This window comes from Halichoeres trimaculatus, unplaced genomic scaffold, assembly GCF_033239565.1.
Source record: "Halichoeres trimaculatus isolate MK-OKI-2021-1 unplaced genomic scaffold, fHalTri1.1 fHalTri1_scaffold_1, whole genome shotgun sequence".
In the NCBI taxonomy this organism is placed as follows: Eukaryota; Metazoa; Chordata; class Actinopteri; order Labriformes; family Labridae; genus Halichoeres; species Halichoeres trimaculatus.
This window is the reverse complement of record NW_027437179.1, coordinates 17,382,530-17,395,889: the sequence shown is the minus strand read 5'-3', so window position 1 is coordinate 17,395,889 and position 13,360 is coordinate 17,382,530. Positions and strand designations below refer to the sequence as shown.

Sequence of the window (13,360 nt, the reverse complement as noted above, 5' to 3'; positions counted from 1 at the left end):
GAAGGAAGTGGGGCAGGTGCAGGCTGTTTCCTCTTTTATGGGGATGAAAAAAAGCGCTGGTGCTAACTAGCTAATAAAAATTAGCCTGTTAACAACAAGTCTGCAGCAAGGACACAATCCCTGTTTCCTCTTTACAAGTTTGTTGTTTAAAACCCAGACGGTGAGCATGGTTGGACATAGATCAGGACATCCCTCCTCAGAGCTGCTGACAGACAGACAGACCATAAATCCTCTGCACTTTAATAAAGCCATAAAAGGCCGTTAAAAGTCAATGTCCCTCAGCAGGGGAAGATAGATGGAAATGTGGAAAGTAAAGGAGACACTTTAAGAAGGTTGTCCACACCCACACACATATTTGTCAGGTTTTCTTCCACTCCACACTCCAGACAAACTAGTTTTCTGCAATATTGATGCCTTTCGCCTGGTGTAACTCCTCTTTTATCCTGTCTGCAGGCTGCAGCTCACTTTTGCGATAAAGAAAGGGTAAACACTGAGCAAAATCTTTATGTAGTTAGTCTTCTAGTTACTTAGTCAGGTCTCTGTTTCTGCCACTGAGCTAAATTTCTGCCCAGTGAGGTCTACCTGAACTCAGGGATTTTATATCAGTTTGCATTCATGCACATACACATATACATTTAACCCACATTATTGTGCACAATTACAGTCATAAGGTTTCTTCTACCTGGTTTTAAAGAAAATATGCAGTCTTTGTTCTTAGGATATTACTGAAATACTTTTTCTGATGCCTCACTGAAGCTTTCCTTTTAAAGAATGATAAATGACATGAGGTTGTTTAGTCTGTTTAATGAAATAATAAGGTATAAACTTGATCCAAAAGAGCGGCAATGCATTGGTGCTTGAATTTTGCCTCCATTTCCAATTAAGAATGAAGAAACGCATACAAAACTATAGACGACTCACTCAGCAGCTTTCCTTTTCCTTGTTTCCTTAAGAATGATTGTTTTACCGCTGATCGTTGGTCATGGTAGCTCCGCCCCCAGCCCATAACATAGTCTGTGCTTCCCCCTGGCCTAGCAAAGAATTGGTGCTTGCTCAGCACCTGGAGACAGTTTTTTGTCTGCATGTCATGTACTTTTTTATCCTGGTCTTTCTTTGCTTTTTGCTAATTGTTATTCCACCACAGACATGTCTTCTCATTTTATCCTGAGTTTTCCTACCATACAATTCCAAAGTATGAAAAGGAGCCATAAAGAAGAGGATAACTGCACCACAGAAGGGTAGACCACCTGGCCTTGCTAAGTAATAAAACATGTTTTTTACACACTCATTCAGTGATCTTTGTGGGTCTGTGTGTGTTTGTGAAATGGACAGGGGGCTCAAAGCCAAAGAAAAGCAGGCCGATGTCCTGACAGTGCATCTCTCGAGAGCAGCGGGCATTTACTGAGCTTTGTGCCCAAATTATGATTAATGGAAAACAAACAACCTTGATGTGGAGCCGGCTTTGATTTTTTTATGACCCTCAGTCTCGTTGAAGCTGTTGCAGCATGTCTGGCAAAGAGAAGGGCACTGGACCAACACTTAGAAGTCAACTCTTAGCCTCATCACACTTTCACACAATGGCTTTCGCTCAGTGGACACACAGATGGAGAAGTTTCACAGTCAGCCCCGCGGACGCACGCTTTGAGCATGCACAGAAACACGCATAGGCAGAAAAAAAACAGACATCTTGATTATATCAGTCCCCTCAGCTGCTAATGACCAGCTTGCGTGTAATTATATTAATTAGCGGACGTGCCATGCCTGTCAATGGGCCAGCCAGTGGAGAGGAAGAGCCTGAAACCAGCAGAAAAGAGGAAAGAGGGGAAAAGAGGAGGTGAGGAGAAGTCCGAGCAGAGGAGGCCGAGAGGGGTCAGAGTGTGAAATGGTTAAGAAGAAAGAGGAGAGAGGAAAGGAAGAGGTCAGGGAAAACAGAGTGAGAGCAGGAGAGAAGGAGAGACAAAGACGTAGAGTTGGGAGGTGAAAGGAAGCCTGATCAATTGTTCATTTTACAAAGTCACTGAGACGTGTCAGCGGTGTCAATAAGTGAATTAATTTGTCTGTGGGTCTCTGGAGCATGACACCATATCACACTCTTTCCCTGAGACAAGCAGGGCCTCTAACCCTCTCTCTCTAACACACACATACACACACACACACACACACACACACACTGTGTGCACACTCTCACAAAGCAATTTCATACAAGGATCACACACGGATATCAGAAACAGATATGCTGACACAAAAACATTTTTATACCAATGTTCTCTTGCTTGTGGATATTCTCAGCACACACAGCGCTTTGATTTTTAGCATTTGCAAGGACACTGCAGCAACTTGGATTTATTCCCTGGAGGCGCAACCTAAACCTAAGCCCCAAAAGATCTGTGCTCAAACTCAAACTCACACCAAGGACTAGTCTTTACCCCAAAACGTATGGATTTTACTGAGGAAAATCAGGTTTTCTATAAAGTAGTGTACTCATCGGTTTGTGAGCTACTGTTTTGAAGTTTTTTACCTCTCATTATGGCGGACATGACCTTGTTTTTGCTCTTGAAGCGTCACTGTGAAGTTACACCTCAGTCCTGTCTTTCCAGGACCCTTAACTCAATGGAGAGTGTGACGCTGATGACTCAGGCTACTCACTGACATCATCAGGATTCTGACATACACTTTCACAAAAAAATACTAAACAGAAATTTGGAGCAAGGCCCAAAGAGTCTGTGAGCAGAGCTAGCCGGTGTATTTACCTGCATGTATGTTGAGTGTAGTTCGGTGACAGTTCCTGCCGGGAGGATGTCACAAACTTGCTTTGCTCAAAGATTTAAAATAAAGTTGTTTTTGTTTATTTTGTGTTATTTACATCCAAAAGATTCTGAAAAGGTTTGAGTCTGACTTAGAATAACCTAGAACTGACTCAGACTTGGACACTGGGTGCTTAAGACTCAGCTTGGTCTAGAGTGCAGCACTGCTGTCCTTAGCGCTCAAGGCGAACGCTGTTTTGTCTTCTATAACTTTAAAGGGGGCATAAAATAAAGCTCATGTGAAGAGTTTTAACTGGTTATTAAATGGGTAGAAATAAACACCCATACCTCTTAATGATCAATAAACCAAGCCCTTTTCCAAATACTGACATTTTATCCTGTACTACAATTCAACAATTTATTTGCAGACGCTTTTGTCTAGAGTGACATACAACACGAGCCCGGGACAAAGCAATTTACAGCACAATGAAGCAAAATTCATTTTATACTTTTTTCCACAGCCAGTGTTCAATGTATCTGTCTAAATTGGGATAAGAACATGTCAGAAAACAGGACTTATACATGTATCAGACAAAATCATAGACAGCAAAGCTATCACTTTGTCAACTGGGGAACAAATCTTTACAAAGAGTTCCTCTGTTTTTAAAAGAAAATTTGTGAGATTATAAAGCAGTTAGTAAGCAAAGCCTCTTTTTATGTCTTAATGCAATAAGACCTGTTTTGGTAACTGGTTCAGTCAAACTCTGGTGGTCATACAAACACTTTCCATGTACAATCTATATGTGAGCCACTCCTACTTCGATAATCTGAATAGATTAAATTAAATCTATGAGAACAAAAACAAATTCAAATATAGACTCATTCATCTCACACAACAGCATGAATTTATCAGAAAAGTACGTTGTTTGTCGACAGCCTGACCCTTGACTACATTTAATTAAGGGTAAGATCTTTTAATGTGAAATTTTTAATACATTGATTTATTATACTGGGTGTCACTGGGCTTCAGATATGCACATGAATTAAAGCAGCTGCCCTCATGGGAGGCTATTGTCCACTGGTGACTGACATCATTCAGCCACCAAGAGGGACCCACGACTGCTGTCTGCCTGCTGTTTTCATTAGAAAGCCATCACCTCTAGTACTCACTCTCTCTATCTCTCTCACACACTCACACATACACAAAAATGTGGACACTTACACACATCCACTCCTCCTCTGACAGATCTCCCCCTCAGTCCTGATGACCCATGATCCTCTCTGTTGAAGCCTCTTCCTCAAACATCCATTCAATCAAACTCTCTGGTCAGATATCACCCACAGTGTGCTTCCTCCCTCTGTCTTCCTCTCATTTGTTTTCCATCTCCTCTCCTCCTCATCCTTTTGCTATCCCCCCTTTCATGCTCTGAATCCCACTGGGCTCAACCCCCCTCACACACAGACACACACACACAGACACACACACGCACACACACACTTCATGAGTCAAGGATTGTTTGAGGGCTGCTGCTATGACCGCCCCAGGCACACCAGCGTCATCGCCACCACTGCACCCCTTCTTCACCACAGTCTCACAGTGGACCCACGCTGCAGAGCATGCTGGGAGCTTTTCATAATCCCACAAACACACTTACACTCCCACAAACTCACACTGTCGCTCAAAGTAACCAGCACATCTGCCAGCTGCCAGAGGGAAGCAAACGGGGACCCACTGCCTCTTGCAGAGACACACAGAGAAGAACACACACACACACACACACACACACACACACACACACACACACACACACACACACACACACACACACACACACACAGGTAGCAGATTGCATCCAAGGTGATAGATAGAGCACTGTGGGAAGAAACTGTGCCTGTTCAATTACAATCATTACTATCACTTCGGGAGATTTGTCATGGTCAAAGTGAGTCGCAGCTGTGGAGAAAGCACCTTGAAGACTGTGAAGTTGTGTTACTCTCAGTTCTCGCAAAAGAGTCACGACAACCTCAAAATTCACTCCCCCAATTAAAAATGACTAAAATTAAGAGTAAATTAATTACCAAAAACTATGAAACAGATGTTTAAAAAATAATCCTTCAGCAGTGCATGACTGATGCTTTAAAAGCACTTGGCACATTCAGAACAATAATCCACTAACCCACAACCTGTCAGATGCATTAAAGCCGTGAGAGCGGAGCGTTTGAAAGTGGCAGCTGCGCCTTTCACCGTGTTCTGTGGGTGGGACAGGGGGACGCTGCATGGCAGGGGGAGCTGTCAGTCAAAGCAGACCTGTTAGATGGAATTACAGAGAGCCTGTACGGTGTGATGTGCCACACAGAAGACTGAGGCCTCACTGTCACCATCTGACTGATTTATAGAGGGACGGGTGGAAGACAAGGATCACACACAGCAGACAGTGGACATCAGACACAAGGTCTTTACTGTGAGGACCAATCATCTCTGCTTACAGGACACTTCAGGTTGTTTTCAGGACTGGACCAACAGTGTTCATTCCTGCTGGCATCTTCTGTGAACTATAACCACTGTTGTGTGTGCATACATTAGTTGTGCTAATAAAGATGCCACATCAAATGTCTTTGGGCAAAAACAAACAAAGATTTATGAAAAAGTAAAGAATGAGTTTCTTGAAAAAGAAAATTAAAAAAAATCAATTTTACTTTAACCAACTCTATTTTTTAAGTTATCGTTGGTGTTTTGGATTGGCCTCCAGGAATACTCAACCCTGTTTGTATTGAAGTTATAATATAATGAAATCCCTTAGATTGGATTTTGTTGCCAAAAATGAGAACAAAATACTCACAGAGGAGCATTTTAAAACTTTTTAGACATCTCGGCTAAAATTACAATTTAAAATAACTGCTGATCTTAATGACCTTACAAAATCTTACGAATAGACCCAAACCAAAGCAGATCCCAAAAAAACAATAATAGCAGCCATTCCATCCGTCTTGACATTCATCAGTGTATCTCTGGCTTTTAAACAAAGGTTTTCTCTTTTTAAAGAAAACAAATTAAAGTCGTCAACACAGAAAAAATGCTTAACATTAAAATAGAAATGTCCAAACAAATTAACTAGCTGTGTGTGTTTTGAACATTGGGAAACAAAATGCAAACTGCTCTCAATAGGGATGGGTACCTTTAGCATTTATAACAATAAGGTGCCAATGCCCGGTATCTGGCAATCGGTATCAGTACACAACGGTACCAATTTTCTGTACTTTTGTGTGTGAATTTTAATTTGTATAACAATAAAATCTCTAAGTTTTTCAATTTAACATATTTTAATTCTAAACTTGCAATATACTGTTTTCATGTCCAGCATGGAAAATCACCTCTTCCACTCCCTCACAGTAACAAGATTGTCTTCAGGTACCGTAACATGGTACCATTTGATTTTACATGTATCAGTACTCGGTACTTCAGACAGAATTCGGTCGGTACCTATCTAAGTAGCTATGCTTAGTTCTCAATGATACTGATAGCTGCTTAATCCTCTATCTGTGTCATGATTTACGCAGAGGTTACACATGATGACAGATCTATTCCAAACCACCACATGATGATAACAAGAAGGCACATGTTTCCACCAGCCTGCCAGAAACATCTGAACTCTACCCCTTTTTATTCCATGGAGGGTCATGACCTCTGTCCAGCTATGCTTTGTGGTTAAGACAGAAACAGACACACAACACGCTCATGTTCATTGATCTAGTATCACCCTGTGACCTGTTACAGTCATGAATCTCCTGTTCTTCCTCAGGACTCCATTTCATGAGAATGAGTGGAGGCTTTGCTGTCTGCACTACCTGCATAACACCTTTCAATGTCCTCTGACTCTCAATACAGCCAGAGATGAAAAGCTGTCCCAGACTCTGTGGTCTACAAATGAGAGGCCTTTCTCTTCTCCCTGCCCATAACATGAAAGGACGCCTCTCCTCCTTTCTTCCTCCACCTCTCAGTCAGGAAGTCTCCATTTATCACAGTCAATCTGTTAATGCCAGTGTGTGTTTGTGTGTGTTGGTGCGTGTTTGTGTGTGGAGGTGATCTCCTATCTGTCACGCTGCTGTCACTTCTTCAGTAGTACATGCCTGATCCCTGTTAATTCATCCAGCATATCATCCTTCTCACACAAACACATGCATCATCATTATCATCTTGCTGGGTTTTCTCACCCTTGCACATGAACAGGCAGACACAGATTCTCAAGATTCCCATCGTGCTGAGTTTTTCCAACCAGTTAAACACAAAGACTCTCCAACAGGTCATTTCACATAGAGGATTATTTTTTCCATTCACATACACACAAACTATCTCCTTCCCTTGCCTCATCTCTCACAAATATTTCTTGTGTCTCCTCAGCTCATTTCTCTCGCCTGCTTTCTACCATCCGCTGCCCGCTGCCTCTGCGCCTGGCCGCGTCCTTGTGCACTATCACAAATGCACACAATCTATTCCCTCTCATTCCCAGGCAGTCATCCTGAACAGCCCTCATGTGAGTTAAAGAGAAAGGAGGTTGTTGAAACATGTAGAGCCCAACAGCCCTCTGAGGACAGTAGGATGTCCCACAGCAGGGAGAGGAGGTGAGGAAGAGGAAGGGTCCAGATGAGAGCAAGCCTTGGGAGAGAAGTAATTGCCAAGTGTATGAATTTGTCTGTGTGGGCCACTGAGAGGAGCAGCGGGAGGAATGGACGGAGGGGGGGTGATGAGATAGAAAAAGGTGACAAAGACGGAGGAGAAGTCATCTACTGCAGACAGGAGAAAAACAGCACAGACAGACATCAGTGCCACCTTCTTACAGGTGTGTGTGTTTCTGTGTGTATGTGTGTGTGGAGGACAGCTGGATGACAGGGGTTCAGGTTAGAGAGAGTAATCTCCCCAGGATTAAGAGTGCTGCTCCTGTGTTAATGTGACTGTCAATGAGAATTAAGTCCCTGGACCGATACTCTCCAACAGCTTCTCCTCCACCACCTCCTCCTCTCCCTCTCTCTCTTCTGTCCGCCCTGCCTGTCACACTAATGACACCACTTTCTGTAGAGTGCCAATGCTGCAAGCGCTAAAACAATGGGCAAATAATTACACTCTCTCAGTACTGTAAAAATTGCAGACCTGGGCAGGGGAAGAGAGCAAAGAGGTAAAAAAGCAAAGAGGAGAAGAGGGGGAGTGGGGGGAGGTGGGAGAGGGAGGGGTGGAGACAAGGATGACTAACAATTACAACACGATAGGGGTTGGGTCTCATTACTGCGACCATTAACATGCAGCAAGTAATTTTCCTCCTCAGTGTGTGTGTGTGTATGTGTGTGTATGTGTGTGTGCGAGCGCGCGCGTCCCAGTGTGAGTGTGTGTGTGTCTAACAGAGTCTGCAACACAACTCCCTGTCTCTGTGCGCAATCTGCCCGGAGAAGCCGGCGGCACCTCATTTCTCTCCCATATGTCCGAGCCCCCGCGCGCTCACCTATCTCTTCCAGCGCCGATCACGATCCTTGCAAAGCGATTAGAGGGCGCATGAAAAGAGCCCGGTCAGCGGATCAGCCTCACAGATTACTCAATAGCTACTAAACAGCGGCGAGCCCCGACCAATCGCTTATTTAACCTGACAGAGGCGAAACACTGCATCAATCTCACCTCAGTCTCCGCTGCCCTGACCGACAGCACGCGCTACACATGGTCAGCAGAAATGACTCGTCATGCGTTCAAGTTTTACGCATAGATAGTAATCAAGCGCGGAGAGGGAGAAGGGACACGCAGGGGAACCACGGAGCCTTTCTACTGCTTGTTCCTCAGTAGAGAGAGCTCAGTGGCGCTCTGAGCCAAGAACATCAAAGTTGCTTCAGCTCGTGAGTCATTCGACCAGTCACCTCCCCTTCTCCTCCTGCTGCCCACATCTCTCCAGCCTAAGTCCCCCTCTGACCCCATCCTCGTTTGATTAATCTATCGCCAGTGAGGCACGGTAACCAACTACGAATTGAAATGTACTCATTTGAGGCATGTAAGTCTGTGCTTAATGAATGTGAAAAGAAAAACACACAACCTTACCTAAATCTATAAACTCGATGGCATAATCACAGGAGATTGTAAAGGGTCCAGGTGAGACAGCAGGGCGCTTTCTGGCCACTTTCTGCTCCAACTCCACTGATTTGGTTCCCCATTCAATCCCTCAGACCCTCTTGTCCGGATTCCAGAGTCCGCGTTGAAACACTCCGAAGAGGAGCTGAAGAGGACTAATGCCAAGCCAGAGTACAAGCCCCCCGGAGCCGGCTGAGGAAACACACTTCGCACAACAGCGATGTGGCCCAACCTGCCACGGTCTCGCTGCGTCCCATCTCAGAGCTTCACTCAGAGGAGAAAGTCATAAAAAAAGTGCGTAATTCCCCCAAAGAGGCACCAGGCTGATATTTTTGTGTTAAAACTCCACATAAGTTTATTCCCCCCTGCATGCGCGACAGTCACACGGAGGCGTTCAAGTCGCCGTAGAGATGCTGATGAGAGTGATGGTGTGGTGATGCAGGAGTGATAGTTGTGCGCTCCCGTCGCTCCTCCCGAGCAAGGATCGATTGGACATGAGAAATGCGATGCGAGCCCGTCTTCCCAATTCAGAACACGTGCAGCAGCGCCCGCCCAGTTCACCAGCTCCAAAGTACACCCCCTTTTTCCTCACTGATGTCATGCAGTTTATAAGTAGCCTGGACGACTGAGGTGAAGGGGAGGAGGGGACGCATGATGGGGAACATGACAGTCAGTCTCCCCCTGCGAAGAGCCAATTTCAACAAGTCGTCCTTTGACGTCCTGGCGATGTTTTTACAGCGTATTACACTTATTACAGCTTGCTTAAATCATCAGATCCCCCGAACATGTTAGATGAAACGATTACTCAGTAAAACAAGTTACAATAGCAGCCTAATACATCATTCAATAAAATTAAACTCCAGAAATGAGTGATTGAGAATTTTGATTTCAATCGCGAGCATTTTAGGCTAGCATTCATTTTTCAGGAGCAAAGTTTTGATAGAAGTTGGCCAACTAATGGTTTAGTCTAGGGTCTTTTCTAAGTTTTTGTTTTTAACACTTAAATTACTTTCATCCAGTTTGTGTGTGTGTTTATTATAGGAGGCTGAGATCTCCCCTGTGCATAAGTGGGTGACCCCTCCTCATCACTCAGCAGCCCATCTCACCTCACCACTAAGATCGTGTTACAGCTGGAGTTTGAGTATCGATACCCCCCACCTCCAGCCGAGATGTTAAACAGAATTTAATCACCTCCGCCTCTCCGTTGCGCGCCAGGAGACAGCCTATCAATTATTCCATCCCTGAAATATTCCAGTGTGTTGATGGCGATTGATTGCTCTGCGCTGTATATTCAGTCGTTAAGACTTAGAGGAGGTCGATGTCTGCTAACGACCCAAGGTGAGGGGGATCTGAAGCACCCAGACGTCTTCATTGTTTCCTCGTTGGGCTCTGCAGTAAGCCAAGAGTCATTGGAGACGTCCCTGTACGCACTGAGATAAGAACTTTCCAACAAAAATTAAAGAGCCATGTATCACAAAATGTGATGAGGACAAGGAATACAACCAGCAGAACGGGCATTGATCTTACAGTAATCTCAAACATGCTTGTCTGGCACTGTCTTTAGCCCCTTCCGACCACTTTTCCACTTGTGCTTGAGAAAAGCGATGTGGTTTATTTTTAAGCGCTTAATTTTGGGTTTAATCTGTTACAAATCGACCTGTCTGACTTTGAACTGAAAACGGATTAGTCATTGATGTGGGTTCGTAACGACTCAGGAACATGCAGCCCTTTAGCTGCGAGATTAAATACAAGTGAAGTGAAAATCTTTGTTTCAGCACCACGGACAGCGCCGGATACGCAGAAAATGATTGGAGGTCGTTGGACAGCTCCACTCTGTCCTGTGACTTTGGTGTCACGCAGCCAATCTACTTTGCAGACAACAAAGATTTTAACTGTGTGAACTGTGAGGGGAAAATGATGTATATATGCTGTCTGCACGGAAGAGTTGTGTCTACACAGTGAACCTGAGTGTCACGTTAGGAATAGGAGGCCTTTTATCTTAAAGAGAGGCAGCTAATGGATGCACCAGTTCACAGCACTTATCTCATCTATCCTCCCTCAGAGGGGGCAGACAGTATCAGAGGAAACCGCATCATGTGACGTAAACACAGACTTTAAAGGGTGAGGTTGAACGGTGTGAAATTTAATTTGCCTCCCATTACACTTCTAGGTGTTGTTACAGAGGCATCAGCTTCCTCGGCGTGTTTCACTGCATGTAACCCTGGCACAGCTTACATCTTAAGCAGGGATGGCAACTCAAAGCCTACAATATCATATCATGTGCATTGCGATAATGTGGTGAGGGTAAAAGTAGATATAGGCTCAAGTCCTATGGAGGTTTCATGTATCAGAGGAAGGGGTTATAGGATTTTCCGTAGGTCTATTCCCCCCAGTGATCCCAACCTCTCACAGGGAGGTGAGGCAAAGGAGAAACCTGCTCTTAACATGAGGTACATTTCCTCCAGAATCAATATTCATGCACCGTTCCCTCTGACACACCTGTCAGCCCCGTGTGGGGGTGCATGGCAAGGCTGCTAAGAAAAAAAATGAACATAATGGGAATGATTTGTCTAATTCAGTGATGAGGATTGTTTGTCTTGAAAGATCAGTGATTATGCTGCTATATAACACAAAGATGAATGACTATAAGATCAACCTCAAGCCACAACTGCTAGGTGACATGAAGTAAAGTAAATAAAGGAATAAAAAGTATAAATGTACTTCAGTGGTGATTGTTACAGAGATCTCAGACAAAATAAAATGGCCCACTTACTTTTGGACAAAGCAGCTGCTGGGCTTCTCATGCTTGACAATCAAACTTGTGGAATCATCCAAATTTTGATCTAATGGCTTCACCTCAGTGATCAGCCTTCAAGACAAGTTCACTGGCCCTGCTGCATCTGAAGCCCATTTCTTTAGTCCACATCTGTGTAGGAGTTGACAGAGATAAAATGCCACATATCTGGTGCGGGACATGGTTTACATACACATGGTAATCTTCAGAGGAGAGAATAAAACTCTGGCTCCAAATGTGAATACTAGTAACATCAAATATTTTCACTCAGCTCGGGTTTACAGTAGGTCTCGAGCCAAGGGGCAAACAAATAAGATAGAAGCATTTTGTTATTTTCTGTCATGCTTTCTTGCTGACTATGTGTGCCTGTTTATAACTGGCATATCTAAACTAGGGATGGTTCCGATACTGATACCTGGGCTTTAGGTACTGACCGATCCAATCTGATACCAGTGTTAAAAAATAACCTGCATGCCCTACTGTGGAATAGTACTGGTAATGTTTTAGGTAAAAGGCAAAAAAAATAAGGAAATGTGGAATCACTGAAGTTAATATTTATTTAAACTACAAAATATTGTAATGTTTACCAGCAAAATAAAAAAGATTCAGAATGTGAAGAAATTCTATTTAATTTTAAACTTTTATACCTTGTAGACTGATAATGCAGCAAAATCAAAGAAAGTGCATCAGAGGTAACATTTCAAATCAAACAGCCCAGAGTGCCAGTAAGTGAAAAAAAAGGTATAGAGCTGGTTGTTTTGATAAGCACCAAGGATCGGCCCCTTACCGCTGACACTGATCCAGCTTTGAGGGGCACTGATACACAAATACCAGGATTGGTATCAGTGTATCCCTAATCTAACCAGAACATACCTAATAAAGAAAGTGAGCACATGCAGTGCTGCACCCACGAATGATCATGTTTTGCTTCAACACCAATTTTCAGAACCATACTCAGAGAGAGAATACATACCTCAGACTCACTGTACACTGTTTTCTTCATATGAGTGGGGTGAGCCGATCCATCTTAGAGACATCCACAGGCAGGCCCGGCGTTAAGAACCAGGACTTGGCCATCGATTTGGAGCTGCCATGAAGGTTAATGAGAACAGACATCTTGGTTCCTCTGCTTTTGATCCCCTCCTGCAAAGAGATTCTTCATTTCTTTACGAGGTCACTGGCAGTAACCCGAGCAGGGCCATAAATAGTGTCCATCCCAGACAGGCCCGGTGTCTGTCAATACTCAGAAAGTTCAGACACAACATCCGCAAAGAGATGGCAGGAGCGTGACTGCTGACATCAAACTTGTGATACTGAGACAAATACACTTTAACAAGCATTCACTTATTATGTCGCACTGGATGTGTTTGTGAATAATTTGTTTTCACCCTCTTCACTGTTGAAAATAAGTCTGTCAGGGATGATCAAAAGACAACAGGGGACGATTTGGCTTCATGTATGATGTTATACTGCCCCCATGTGGCCATGATGGGTCACAGTCACACAGGGTGGTTTTTGAGGTCATTCAGATTTATTGTGGTGACAGTAAAAACTGAACTAGTGCCCTTTTGTGAAGAGACCTTCCCCTCCTTAGACCTGAACCCAGAAAAATAATGAAACTTACAGCAAAGAACTGTCCGAATTCAGCAAAAAACTGGCAACACAAAGACTTCAGTTTCCCCGCGAAGGTCAGACTTCAAAAGCTGATTGATTTAATAA

General features: G+C 43.8%; 1 protein-coding gene across 2 annotated transcripts in view; it reads right to left on the bottom strand.

The window, feature by feature from the left end:
- Nucleotides 1-9,340, bottom strand: part of tafa4b (TAFA chemokine like family member 4b) — a 46,015-nt gene extending 36,675 nt beyond the window's left edge. Inside the window, exon 1 of one of the 2 annotated variants that reach the window (XR_012598379.1) lies at nucleotides 8,818-9,340. The gene's annotated coding sequence lies outside the window, so the exon portion shown is untranslated. The remainder of the gene's footprint in view (nucleotides 1-8,817) is intronic. The other variant, XM_074673257.1, reaches the window with a different exon arrangement.
- Between the last annotated feature and the right edge of the window lie 4,020 nt (nucleotides 9,341-13,360).